The 14,374-nt window shown below is 35.8% G+C and overlaps 1 protein-coding gene across 9 annotated transcripts in view; it reads left to right on the forward strand.

Annotated features, from left to right (window-relative positions):
• Positions 1-14,374, forward strand: part of TTC39B (tetratricopeptide repeat domain 39B) — a 128,280-nt gene that overhangs the window by 62,228 nt on the left and 51,678 nt on the right. Inside the window, exon 1 of one of the 9 annotated variants that reach the window (XM_031961622.1) lies at positions 4,436-4,741. The exons of the other annotated variants lie outside the window; for them this stretch is intronic. The gene's annotated coding sequence lies outside the window, so the exon portion shown is untranslated. Of the gene's footprint in view, positions 1-4,435; positions 4,742-14,374 lie in introns of those variants that run through there. 9 annotated transcript variants of the gene reach the window in all.

Below are 14,374 nucleotides of genomic sequence, written 5' to 3' on the forward strand. Positions count from 1 at the left end.
ACAGGCTTAGTAGTGACACTGTTGGATCAAAAGGTATCCACGGTTTTATAGCACTTTGGGCATAGTTACAAATGGCTCTCCAAAATGGTTGGATCAGTTTCCCACTCACCCAACAATGCATTAGTGGGTTTCCATTGATTTTCAAAGAACACAGTGGAGCCTGATCTCTGATAAATTCTATTGTGCTGGAAAGACTTCATATATTAATTTCAGCAGATATCTTTGCATGTTTTCTAAGCATCATTTTAGCTAAGTACAAAGAAGCTCATCACCATGAATAATAGGCTGGCCATTTGTTGGTGAATTCTTTGAATGAAGTGTAATGTATTTTATGATATGGTACCTCTAAAAACAGATTTTTGAAATTATGTGATTATTAAATAGGGAACTAATTTTATGTTGCAACTTGTATGGCTGGCTTTAAATAAATTTTTAGTTAATATAGACTATTTCCTGAAATAGACATTCCAAGGGATAGAGCACTTGATATTATGGGGAATGCATGAGTACATATATGTATGTATGTATGTATGCATGAGAAAAAGAGAGAGAGAGAGTGTTGTAGTTTTGGGGATAGGGAGAGAAATGGCTAGTTTAAATTATATTTTCTGGGTTCTGGGGACAACTTTATTTGTATATGATAATTCTTTTTATCCTCTTTCATATTTGGGTACTATAGAGTATGCTTTAGTTTGAGGATCATGAAAACTGATCTGGATTTAGGAAACTTTTATTAAAGATGAGGTTTGAAAGTTTAGGCACTCCCTCAATAACCCTAAGTAATAGTATTTTATATACACTTCTGGTTTTCATTCCCTCTTGTATTATTTCTGAATTTATGTTTTTATTCCATATGACAGAATTGACATCAATTTATGTTGGCAATGGTAGAAGAGGAAAAGATAAATAGAGAATAGATGAAGGGGTTAAAGTATCCCAGAGACAAAGAAAGTCAGGATTCTGATGTGGGTATTTTGATATCAGAGAATTTTAGAGATTAAGAATATTCTGGAGCCATGGACGGAGAAGCTTCTAACCTGGTTTCAAGAAGAAATTGGAATCCACCATGGTTTAATTGATCAAGGAAGCAACATACTGGCAAGAGCCCTAGATTTGAAGACAGGATCTGAGTTTGAATTCTGCTCTGCTTCTTACCTACCACTTGTATGTTACTTCATCTAATTTTAAAAATAAGACAATTGGACCAGATGATCTCTAAAGAATCCCATTTAGCTCCAAGCCATTATATGATCCTATGTTGGCCCAAAACCAGATATACCTGTTTTCTCCAGTCTCAAACTGTAAGCCAGTAGTGTCAAACCCAAACAGAAAAAGCAACCACTAATCTGCATACTGATTTAGTTTCAAAATCCTATGTTATTTAAGTTTTGTTGAATTTTTATTTATTTTATTAAATATTTTTCAATTATATTTTAATCTGGTTTGGTCCTTATTGGAGTATTTTTTTGGCTGCATGTTTCACACCTCTATTGTAAACCATTTCTCATAAATCATCTTCATGAGCTGTGGTTGTGGTAAGGGTAGAATTAGCTATTTGCTACTAAAGCCATATGAAGTCTCACAAGCAGGATGCAGCACAGGAATAGGGCTGTGTGGGAAAGATTGTTGTTCTTTGCAATGAATTGTCTAGGACAGGAGTCCTCAAACTTTTAAAATAGGGGGCCAATTCACTGTTCCTCAGACTGTTGGAGGGCCGGACTATAGTAAAAACAAAAACTTTTTTTGTGGTCTTTTAAATAAAGAAACTTCATAGCCCTGGGTGAGGGGGATAAACGTCCTCAGTTGCCACTTCTGGCCCACGGGCCATAGTTTGAGGATCCTAGACTCTAGGACTAGAAGCTTAGATCTTAATAGGAGAGTGGTAAGGCACTATTAGGTATTGAGAATTCAAAATCAGTAAACTTTAGATCAAGAGAGCTGTCCCAGAAAATAGTATCATTACCTGTGTTTCTAAGTCAGTCCATTTATTCTCTGTTTTAGTTTTATACTTCATCCTCTTGTAATGCCCCAGTAAACACTGACAGGTATGTGTCAAGGAGTAGCTAGGGAGAAGGAAAGCCCTATAAATTCTTATAGAACTTGTCCTAGAGCAGGAATGAAAGCTACTAAACTTATCTAGAATTTTTTTTTTTTAATCATCAAAAGGCTGGGCTTGAAGATTTAATATGTGATGAGAAGTCAACCTAAGATATTTTCCACAAACCCTATTGAAATGCTCATTCTTCTTTGATAAATGTGATTTAATATGCAACTTTGCTTTTGTCTTCTCTTTTTCTGAAAATATCTAAAGATAAAAATCCCAAGCAGAAACAGTTACTGTAACAGTATAGCATTTGAAGGAGTGTATATTTTAATGATAGAACTTGTAACTACATATGTAAATAGATAGAATAAATTAAAAAGAGTATAAACATGTAGTTGTTAAATATAAGGTGGTTGAGAGGATCAGGAAAAGCCTTTTTTTTTTTGAAAGTGGTGCTTGAGCAGTGTCTTGAAGGAAGAGGGCAATTTTCTAAGATCCAGGTGAGAAGGGAGTGCATTCCAGATGTGAGGGGATTGCTGGCAAAAATGAATCTCTGCCCTCAAGAAGCTTATAGTGCATTTATATGGATTTGCACAAGTCATGGCTTTGAATTTGTTTTCTTATCTATAAAATGGGAATAATAATACTCTTATTATATATCTCACATGCTGGTGGTGTTGTGGTGAAAGTGCTTTTGCAAAGTACTAATTTTAGCTCTATAGAAATGTGAACTATTGTTATTGTTACTATTATCACTGTCATCATTATCATTTCATTCTCAGGAGATCTCATCTGTTTTTGATAATCACATAGAAATAGTTCTGGAAGGAAATAGATTTTTACATAGGTTGCTAAGATGACTAATTTCAAGTAGCTGAATAAAATTATTAGAATGTAAGTTCATCCTCTGTAGGTATACTGAAAATATCAAATTTTAGTTAGTACAACTCCAAAAGCAGAAAGAATAATATGCACCTCATCTTATTGCTACATGATTTTGATTTCCTCCTTCTGGACCCCTATATGCTGACAACTTTTGGATTTGAACTTGCCTCTTCCTAAGAACAAGGTTGATGCTCTATTAACTATACCATGATATTTTAAGCCTTAATTTTTGCCATTTCCTACTGCCCACACCCCTACCCTTGGAAAATATGTACATATATCTACTCAAAGAATCATTGTTGTAGGAGATTAAATGCATGCAAACATCTATTAAAATTACAAAAATATTTTAGATGTTTGTATACCTTAAAGCATTATGTAAATGTCATTACTATTATAAATATCTACAGATGTGACCTGCCAAAAGTCAAAGATTATTAATGGCAGAGCTTGGATTTGAACCTAACTCTTTATATTCTACTCTAGCTCTTTAGTTTGTAGTAAAATGTTATTTTTAAACTAGTTTTGAAAGAGTAATTTGAAACAAATATATTTTATATTGGCTTTGATATCAATAAAATTAAAATTATTTTGTAAGGTCCTGACATATTGTAGTTTAGAATAACAGGAACTTGGAAATAATCCAGCCCAACATTTACATTTTAAAGATGAATAAACTTGTGATCCAGAAGGGTCTCATGTAAAGATCATGTTAGTAAAGAAGAATTTCAGTGTAGGTGGAGCTTTAAACTTAATAGGAAATTAATAATAACTGCATATATGTGATTTCTCCCCCCCTTTCATCACTTCCATCTATCTGTTCTGCTTTTTTAAGGTATGTAAAATCTTGTAAATTTGTAAAATTTTGTAATTTGTAATTCGTAAAAATTGTAAAATACTAATGTGATACTTAACTGGAGTTTGGGACTGTAGGGAAGAACAGTACTAAGATCTCTAGTTCACTACTAAATAGCTGTGTGGTCTTTGAATCTACTTGGTCTTAGTTGATTTTCTTATCTGAAAAATGAGGGTGTTAAACTGGATGATTTCCAAATCCTTTGCTTAATGGTCAGTCTATATTCCTCTCTTCTGGCACTGGCTCTAGTGTTCTCTCTCTCTACTTGTGATCCGACCCACCATCTATTGGGGGGAAAATTTTTTCATGTTTCTGAAAATCTTTCTAATCAGTAAACATGTTTTTTTTTTTTTTTTTTTTTTTTTTTTGTGGTATTTGCTCCTTTAGACTTTAAAAATAAATGAGTTCTGGATAAGCTACTATCATCATATCTGCCTAGATAGTTACCTTTTTTGCTCTCTAATTTTACCTAAGTTCTTTTCTTTGTGATAATTTCTAATTAGTTACTTAAAATGCTTTAAATTGAACTTTAGTTTTTAAAATCCAAGTCATTCATTTTTTTTCTCCTGCATTTCCCTCTTGGTAGTTAAGCAATGATGGATTAGAATTAGGTTGCAGTACAGATTGGAAAAAAATCTCCCAGCATCCTCTTCCTGCTGAGGCATCAGCTACAGCAGGAACGTAGCTTCCACTACAGCTGACATTTCTTTAAAATTTTGATATGGAGCGTCCTGTGATGCTGCAAGCTGCTTCTGCCTTATAAACTCTTCAATATTATTTTGATATTTTGCTTGAAAATCAATGAACCTCATGGATATCAATGGACAAAGCAGAAACTGAATTTTCTTTGTCTTTTTTGCTGGCTTGAAAATATTTGCTAAGTCAGAGGGGAAGAAAGACTTATCTTCATTGTGGGACTGTATTCATTCCTTTAAAGTTATTGCTACTGAAAATCTGTAAGTATATTTTAGCATCATTTTTAGCAGTATCTGAAATCATTATTGTGTCTGTGGCAGACTCTTTAAAAATAATTTAATGTCCTTTTAAATTTGTGATTTTAGGTTTGCATTTTAATTTGGAACATACGTCTAGATCCTTTTCCTTGTTCACTTATTTTTATTTTTTACTAAGGGCAGGTCTTGAGCTCTGAGCTAACAGAATTTCTTGCCTCTTGCTGTCTGATTTAATCCTCCAAGAGGCTGAGGCTGGGTTTTAGCCACTGCAAGGTATGCTTTTAGGGATGCTGAGACTTTGGCCGTAGAACAATAGCAGCATAAGGATGTCTCATTGCACATTTCCTGTGACTAGCTCAGGTATTTTGTCCTTTATGTTGTTGGATTGTTGTGTTTGGGCAGTTAAAATCTTCATGAAAGAAAAAACAAGCAAAAGTAGTGTCCCCTTTAGTAGCATTGCTACTAGTAGGAGCCTCATTTCGGAAAATGCACCATCAGTTGCTGTTCTCCTTTTTAGCAGATTCTTGTGAATTGGAGTTTTAGAAAAAGTGGCCATTGCCTTACTTCTTTCTAATTGTGTCTGAATCAATGCCAGCTTTCTGTGGCGCATTCCTACAGTCGGACACTTGGCCTGATTCATTGTGTCCTTCGTGCTGGTGTGGGGGTTGCACCCATCTTTTTACTTTAGAGGAATTTGTGGGAAAATAACTATATATTATATGTGAATTATTATTGAATCATTAACACTTTATAGGAAATGATCCCTCATGAAGAAGAAAGATTTTTAAGTCAGGGGCCCAGGCTCTAGTCTTGCTACATATTACTACTGTGTGACCTTGGAAAAGTCAGTTCCTTTCCCTGTGTTTCTGTTCCTTCTTATGTAGCATAGCAGGGTTGATTGGGACTATGATTTCTTAAGGACTGCCTTGTATCTCCTGAGGTCTGTGATATAATGTTGACTTCCCCTCCTCCCTACCCTTGTCTTTGTTAAAATATTTTTGTCCTGGCTTCTCTTTTTGTGATGAGTAGAGAACCAGATATATAAAAGATGGGTGATCTTAGTAGTCTTTTTTATCTTTTTTAGAAAAAAGTCAGTTAAAACTGCTTACAAAAGTTGCCCTGTTGAAATTTCAGTGGTCAAAATGCATTAAAAATACCACGTTGTAGCATTGTTAGTAGCATTGTCAGTGACAAATTTGTTTGACTTGCACATATTTTGCTAGTTTTTTGGCACTGGTGGTTTTTTTTTTTTGTTTGTTTGTTTCCTTAACAGTAAATTTTTTTGGGGGGGGGTTCTACTTACTCCCTCTCCCCTCCCTGAGTTATAGCAGCTACTGTTTTTATTTTTAAAACAATTTTGTCATATCTTAAATGCTGTCACTTTGAATTTAGCATTCTACTTTAGATCATTATTTCCTATCCCTGTGGACTCCTCTGCTTTACTCCTTCCAGCTATTTTGGGACAAAAATTAACCCCTGCCTTCAAGAAGCTTATCTTCCAATGCAAATTAATCATTTGGAACACCAGAACAAATTTCCTCATTGAAGCAATGTTTTAAAAGGTAATTTTCCCAGGACCACCTGCAAATGTCAATTTAATCCAGAATTAACTGAACTTTATAATACTAGCCTGACATCTGGATGCTGACAATAACAAAAGAAGAAAAAAGGGGAGAGAAAGAAAGAGATGGGAGGGAGAGAGAGGGAAGGGGGGAAGAAAGACAGACAGAGACAGAGACAAAGTTGTTCCCCATTTCCTGGGTAGAGTGACCCTAGCAAAATTCTGAAAAAAAATTAAATTTAGCTATCGTAGATGTTGCTTGATCCCTTCCAGAGGCCCAGAACCTTTTTGTTCATTATACTCTTAACATCCCACTCAAGTATACCCTATTTCCCTCCTAAGGTGTTCCACATATTCCAAAATTAACCATTTTTAACACCCCACTTACCACCGCACAGTCAATCCTACTTAGGTGGTAGACAAAATAATCTTCATCTAATTCTTCTTAGCTCCTTAAACCTCTCAGGCCATTTGAATTTGTAAAAGGGAATACCTGTTAATCCCCAAGGAATCTGTACATTAGCTGAATTTTACCATTATAACCTCCCCTCCCCCCCCCAAAAAAAATAAGTGGGGGAAAAATTCAAACAATCCTTAGGAAAATTTGAAGAAGTAATCACTTTCCCTTCCTGGGACTCTGCCATGAGGGTCAGCTTTCCTAGCCTACCCTGTGCTGAATACTGGACAGTTCACTTAGGAATTGAAAAAGGTCTTTTTCCTACATATCTATATTTGTATCATCTTTCTTGAATAGAGAAAGGTGAATATTGTTGTTGCCATTACTTCCAGGGATAGGAACAGAGGAAACTGTCTTTTGATAAGTCTATGGTTGAACACTTGAGGATGGTGGTGTTGGAGTAGTGAGTACAATGGTATGAACCAGACAAGAAGTACTCTTTCTTCAAAGTTTATCCTTTATTCATTTCCTGAAGAAACGCCCTTTGTTCTCAAACCATTAACCATGTTTCTGAAGGTCCTTTGTGGGGATAATGAAGCCCTTGTAAAAGGACTTCTAGACCAGATAAAAATATTTCTTAACATTTGTCTTTTTCTAAAAAGGAGATTTTAAATTATATTTTCACACAATGAAGGTTTTTCCAGGATAGACTTTCATTATTACTAATATTAATGGTTTATATATCTTAAGATATTTAAAAATTTTAGGGAATTAACATTTTATGCAAAATGTTTGTATAGCACTTAAAAGATTTAAAAAGTGCTTTTCTTACAATAACCTCCTTGTGTATATAGCCCTTCCCCCCAATTCTCAATAGAAAGAAAACTGAGGCACAGAGAAGTGCAATGATTTGTTCATTCCAATTCCATTATCTTCTCTGAGTTTCAGGCTTACATTGCCAGCTAACTATCTATTGGACATTTCTAAGTAGAAGTCTCAGAGACATCTCAAACTTGACTAGTCTAAAATAAAATTTCTAATTTTTACACCCCAAAACTACATCTCTTTCAAACTGACCTCTTTCTATGGGAGACTACAAGTCTGCCAGTCTCCTTTGTTTATCATCTATGACTCCTCTCTCCTTCAGTTCACATCACTTGTCAGATCCTGCTATTTCTACTTGTTCATTTCCCAAACACATTCCTTTTACCTTTTTCCACAGATCAGTTCAGGCCCCCATCAGCACACCCCACCTAGATTATTTATTGCAAAAGCCTCCTGATTGTTGCCCCTGCGTGTCTCTGTCTGCTCCCTTTTATTTTCCACACAACTTCCAAAGAGAGTTTACTTGAACACAGATCTGACCATGTTACTTCCCCATTCAAGAACACTCTGGCTTCCGGGATAAAATAGAAACTCCTCTGTTTAGCTTTTAGAGCCCTTTACAAACCTTCTTTGTACAGTATTCTTCCTATTTCCTTCCCTTGTACACTCTATGATTTAGACCAGGGCTTCTTAATATTATTGTACTTGTGACCTCTTTTCACCCCAAAAATTTTTATGTGACTCTGAGAATAAAGGTACGTAAAATAGGTATACAAATCAGAGTTATTGTTAATCAATCATAATTTTGCCGCTTCTACATTGTCATAAGGACCCCACATGAGGTTGTAACACAGTTTAAAAAGCTGGGCTCTAGACAAATTGACCTTCTTTTTTGCTTCTCAGAGGGCACTGTGCATTTTTTCCTCACTTCTACCTCAGAGAATTACTTTAGAAGCGCAGCTCCACAGCCATCTTCTGCTTGAAGCCTTTCTTGATGAGCCACAACTGCTAGTACTTCTCCTTAGCTCTCATATTCATATGAATCCAGGATATCATTTATTTGGAAGTTCCCACCAGTAATGCAAGTTGCAATCATTCGTGCCTCCCATCCTATGTGATTTTTTTTTCAGGTTTTCCCAAAAGTTGGCTCTAAGGTTTCCATCCAGCCTGGTGGAAGCCTTCTTCTCTTTTCCCCCAAATTGCAAAGGAGACCAGTGGAGCATATTGACTGTGTACTTATAATTTCCTTTGTTTTTGGAATGTGATTTACGTTTTTTCTTCCTTGATGTCTTTTATTTTTGTTGTTCTTCAGAGTTCACCATTGGTTATATGTTGCAACCTCCTCACATGTAATGTAGGTTGCTGATGTTTTAAAAACAAAACAACAACCCTATTACCAGGTGGCTATTCACTTGACACTATGCTTTTTTATAATCAGCTTTCTGAGTCCTCAGAAACTAGACTGCCATGTGTGACCAGGGTCATAAGGCCCTTCTAATATGGTAAAACCTGCCAGAAGTTGAACCACACTGTCTTAGCCTTTAAGAACACAGGAAAAGTATTCATAAGCTATGAAACATTGGAGTAGGACTTTGTGGAGTTCTTCCCCATTTACTCTGCATAATCACTTTGGGTATATTTATATTTTCTTTACATTTATTCTACAAATATTCAGATGTCTCCCCATGTAAACTCTGAGAATAGATATGACTTCATTCTTCATATTTGTATCTCCATTTTCTGGTACATAGTAGATACTTTAAAAATGCTTGTTGAGCTAGATGTGATGGTACCCACATACATCTGTAATCCCTGTCATTGCTGAGTCTGAGGCTAGTGAGTGGCTTAAATTTGGGAGTTTTGAATGCAGTAGGGCTAAAGTGGATTGAGTGTGTTCTGCACTAAATCTAGCTCCAGTATTGTGAGTCTCTGAGCAAGATGCATTCTAAGGAATGTTGAGCCATTTTAAAAAACAGCGTAGTAAAGTTTCTGTGATAATCAACAATGGCATAGGGAGAAACAGTCTTTAAAGAAAGTACTTGTTGACTAGTTGGTCTTTCACTATTAAATAGTAGAACTGGGTTTTGAATATTGGTCCTCTGATGCAAGTTGGATGTGCTTCTACTATTCTACACTAACTCCTCTTTTTTTGTGATCATATGCATAGTAGGTACTGGAGCCAGGAAATGAACTTTAATCTCGTTTCACATCTTTTTAGTATACTACACTGCCTCTGAAAAATGTAGTTGCTTCTTCTAATTTTTGTGTTTTGGTAGTCAGGATTTAATTGAGGGATATCAGAGTTAATCTGCTGTTCTCTACCTTTCTGCTGTGAACAGGAGATTTGGGTTTCAGAGGTTCTATCAAGTTTCTAAAGGTGATTAACTCACTAATACATATACAAATCAGGCTTGATATCTGTGGCAGAGCATCATTTCTAATGTTTTAAAAATAGTTGCTCCTCAGACCTTATCATAATTTATTATCCTTTCAATAACACTGAAAGGTAAATGGCTGTCCTACTATTGAGGAAATTTGAGTTGAGAGAAGTTAAGTGACTTATTCAAAATCACATAGCAAGTAAGTGTCGGAAGCTATGTTTGAACTCGTGTTCCTGTCTCCAGCCCAGCACTCTTATCTACTAAATTGCTCACAGGTTTTTTTCATTGTGCATTTTCTCAATAATTTTATACTTTGTTACAGTAGGCTTCTAAAAATAAATTAATTTTAATGTTATTATCTCCCTTGTTTTTGAAAATTCTTTAATAAAGGCTTTCAAATGGAGATTACATAGATGAGGTAAAAGGGAGGCTTGATCTTCAATGTAAGTAAGACAAGCTGAATTAGAAACATGTCGAGGAATTAATGTCCTATATGTATGTAGCTTCCTTCCCCACTTGTAGCACAAGTGTCTAAAGAATAGATTGAACCAAGAATATCTCCCTCCCCAAACTTTAGCACCAATTCTGCCCTTTCTACAGGACCATGGGCTCCAGTTAGCATGGTCTCCACTAATCCAGTCTCCCCAAAGTAGCAATAAATAAATAAAAACATGAGTGAAAGTCCAGTTTCAGTCAATCAAAATAATTAATTTCCTCTACTAAAATCCTGGCAGCTAGGTGGCACAGTGGGTAGAGGCTGGGCCTGGAGTCAGGAAAACTCTCCCTGAAGTCAAACTGGCTTCAGACACTAGCTGTGTGACCCTGGGCAAGTCACTTGACCCTGTTTCCTTCATTTGGAAATGGCAAACTCCAGCATCTTTGCCAAGAAAACTTCAAATGGGATCCCAAAGAGTAGAACACAATTTAAATAACTGAACAACAGTCACACTAACATCCCACTTGAGTACTTCACAGTAAGTGTGACCCAAGGCTCTCAAAAGTTTTTCCAACAGGAAGCAACCTCGCAAAGAGGTTCTAGAAGAGCTTCAAGTATAGATGAAGGCTGGTCAGTGTGGCTATTATCCAAGGACTTGCTTTGTTAATTCCACTTAAACTTAGAAGACTGGCTACCTGTAGCAATTCATTAAATAGCTCCTAAGTGACAAGATAAAACCCCTACTAATAAGATTATAGATCCTTGAATTTCCATTTCTTAATATTTGTTTCTTGTAACATGAAACATCTGCATTAAATCATAGTTAAACAATTAATAGTTTCATTATCATCTTCACACAACTGTAGTTTCTTAATTTGTTTTTTTGAACTGAAACTTCAAAATCTAAAAGTGTATTAAGAAAGAAGATTTACAATTAAACAGTGCAAACAAAAATTTTTGAGATAGTCATCATCAGATATGACTTCATTAGAAAAGTCAAAACCAGTGAGAAAAATACAGTGAATCTGAAAGTCAGTGGACCCAAGTTCAAGGCCTGCTTCTCTTTCTAGTAGTTACATAATAATCTCTCAAGTATCAATTCCTGTAAGTGTAGAATCAGGGGTATAAACTGTATGATCTCTCAAGTTTCTTTAAGCTCTATAGTTGCCTTGGATTTTTCATAATGTATTTTTGTTACTTGTAACATATTCCTAGAAATAAGTCAACTGACTAGAACTTAGAAATCTTTTTGTTTTATAGGAATTCTTTTGTAATTTTTTTTTTTTTTTTTGCTGTTTAGAGATGGGCAAAATAATACTAAGGTACATTCCCTCTTTTATAAAGATGAGGAAACTGGGTAGCATAAAAAGATCAAGTCACATAAATTACGGCATCTGATCTGAGTTTTGAAGGAAACCAAGGACTCTAAGAGACAAAAGTTGACTTGGAAATATACTACAGTCATGAGGAAGGCTTGTTCAAAAGCAACAGATACTGGAGATAATATAAGAGGGTGTAAAGAGAAACAATATGAGCCTGGAAATGCAGCTCAGAGCAGGGTCATGAAGGAGTTAAAATGCTAAAAGACATTGTAGTTGATCCCCAGTCTAACAAAGAATCTCTGGAGTTGACTACATAGGGGAGCCATAGGATCAGATCTGAGCATCAGTCCTGACTAGCTCTCTGTGGAAGACAGTTTGGAGAGAACATTTTAGGTAAGGAGACTAATCTTATAGACCAGAAGCCAGAGGAGGTCTTGAACTAGTGTGGTAGCTGTGACTTGGGAAAAGTGAGATTATCCTTCCAGAGCACACACAAATATCCAAATGCTGCAGACTAGTCAAAATGACCTAGAAACAGGCAATATGCAAAAATAGTGAGAACATTGATAGGACAAACTGTTTCCTGACTGAACAGGTGCCAATATGTGCTCTTGACATTGATAGAGATCAGCAACAAAGATGGGATATCCTGGGTATCTGTTTGAAGTGGCATTTTGGAAGGTGTCAGGAAGAAGTATTGGCTGCATATGATGAATACAGGGTTTTTCAGTTGTGCTGTGAAACAAAAGCAAAAAGACACCTCCCCTACTCTTTCTCTTGGTTTAAACTGAGATCTCATTCTCCCTTCCATCCTCCAGTTAAGAACATATTGGGGCAGCTAGATGGCACAGTGGATAGAGCAGAGCATTGGCCCTGATATCAGGAGTAACTGAGTCAAATCTGACCCCAATCTGTTATATGTTACATGTGCTGTGTGACTCTGGACAAGTCACTTAACCCCAATTGCCTCACAAAAGAATGAAAAAAAAAGAATATTTATTCTTTTGTATTTTCTGGGCATATTTTTACTATATAGAACTTTACCATGTTTAGTTTGCAGTGTTTCTTGGATGGATATATATATATATATATATATATATATATATATATATTATTTGTTATTTATTATTTATGATGGTGTTTTATATTACCAGCATTAAGAAGAGAAGGAATTAAGTTTGTATGTGTAAACTAAGAAGTAAGTAAGTAGGAGTGTGTGAAAGAAAGAGCTTCAGGATTAAGGGAAGTCTGTTCACTATGGGAAGGTAATAACAGAAAGCAAGTAGAATAGGTAATGGGCATTAGGAACTGTAGCCAATGTGGCATAGAAGCATTTATAGAATACTTCTAAGGTTTGCAAAGTTTTTATCTCTTAACTTTCAAAAAGTTAAGCTGAAAATTAAAAAAAAGATAGACTGAAAATAGATCACTAGATTTGATAATTAAGCAGTCATTGTCATTTTAGAGAGATCAATTTCAGTTGAGTGATTTGGTCTAAGAACAGGAGAGATTATATAGGATGATAGCTTGAGGGATGGGATTAAATGCCCAAGTTTTGAGAAGGATAATAACCTCTTTGTCAGTTGTGATGACCAAGTTAGCACCCAGGATACTTTAGAATCAGCAGGAGTCAGGATAAGCAAAAGTCCTTGATCCTTATTCTTTATCGAAGGGAGGGAAGAGAGAGTGGATACAGGAATCTCCTCTTCCACCACCGGGAGTCACCCTCACTTGTCTTGCTCCACCCTTTTCCCTTCTTCCCAATCTCCCTATACACCAACTGATCCAGCCAGCACAGAATGGTGGGGCAGGCCATTTTCCAAGCAAATGCTAATAGAGTATTGTCCAATTGGTAATTGGCTTTAAGTGCTCGCATGTTTGAACCTCAGTGCATGAACTTAAGAGTTTCAGTCCTTTACGGTCAGTGACTAGCTAAAAGGAAGAAAGATTGGAGAAGAGGGAAACATTGGAGGGATTGGAGGGATTAAAAGGTTTGATATCAAAAGAAGGAAAGAAAAGGGACTTATTTCAAATCACCTCAGTTTTCTCAATGAAATAAGAGACAAGGTGCTTAAATGAGAGAGGGTAAAATGGGAGGTGCAGAGTTTTGGAAAAGTTCTGAGGGAGAGTAAAATTTTTTAAAAATTCAATTAGGTTTAATAAAAGGATTGCCATCCTGCAGTGAAGGCACATTTAAAGTTGGGTAGGTAGCATAATTTATAGTTGGAATCAGTTAATATTGGTTTGTGACTTTTTCTAGCTGCATTCAGCAACTCATAAGTTAGCAGCAGAGGAAGAAGATGGCAAGAGTAATCCAGGACTGAGATTCAGTAAGAGATAAAAATAAAACAAAGGGGAGGGAAAAAGAAATTTCATTATAGATAGCTGTGTAGAGTTGTATTGCCTAAATATAAGGCTTTTGAAAAAGGAGAGTAAAGGAGTAATGAATGACCAGATAAAGTATTGAGGGGGTAGAGTGATTTGAAGTTTCCATGAGGAAAAAGGAATCATGAATGGGGGTGGCCAATAGGAGAGAATGACAGGAAGCTATAGTCAAAGAAATATCCTAGTTTTCAGTTAGGGAAAGAGAGTATTTGAGGGTAATGGTAAGTTCCTGTGTGTGACATTTCCTATATGTGTCAGAAGAGGAGTGGAAGAATTGAGTCATAGGATTTAAGAAGACTAAAGAATTGAGAGGTTAAGGAATTTGACAG

The sequence above is a fragment of the Sarcophilus harrisii genome, chromosome 1 (assembly GCF_902635505.1).
Source record: "Sarcophilus harrisii chromosome 1, mSarHar1.11, whole genome shotgun sequence".
Taxonomy (NCBI): Eukaryota; Metazoa; Chordata; class Mammalia; order Dasyuromorphia; family Dasyuridae; genus Sarcophilus; species Sarcophilus harrisii.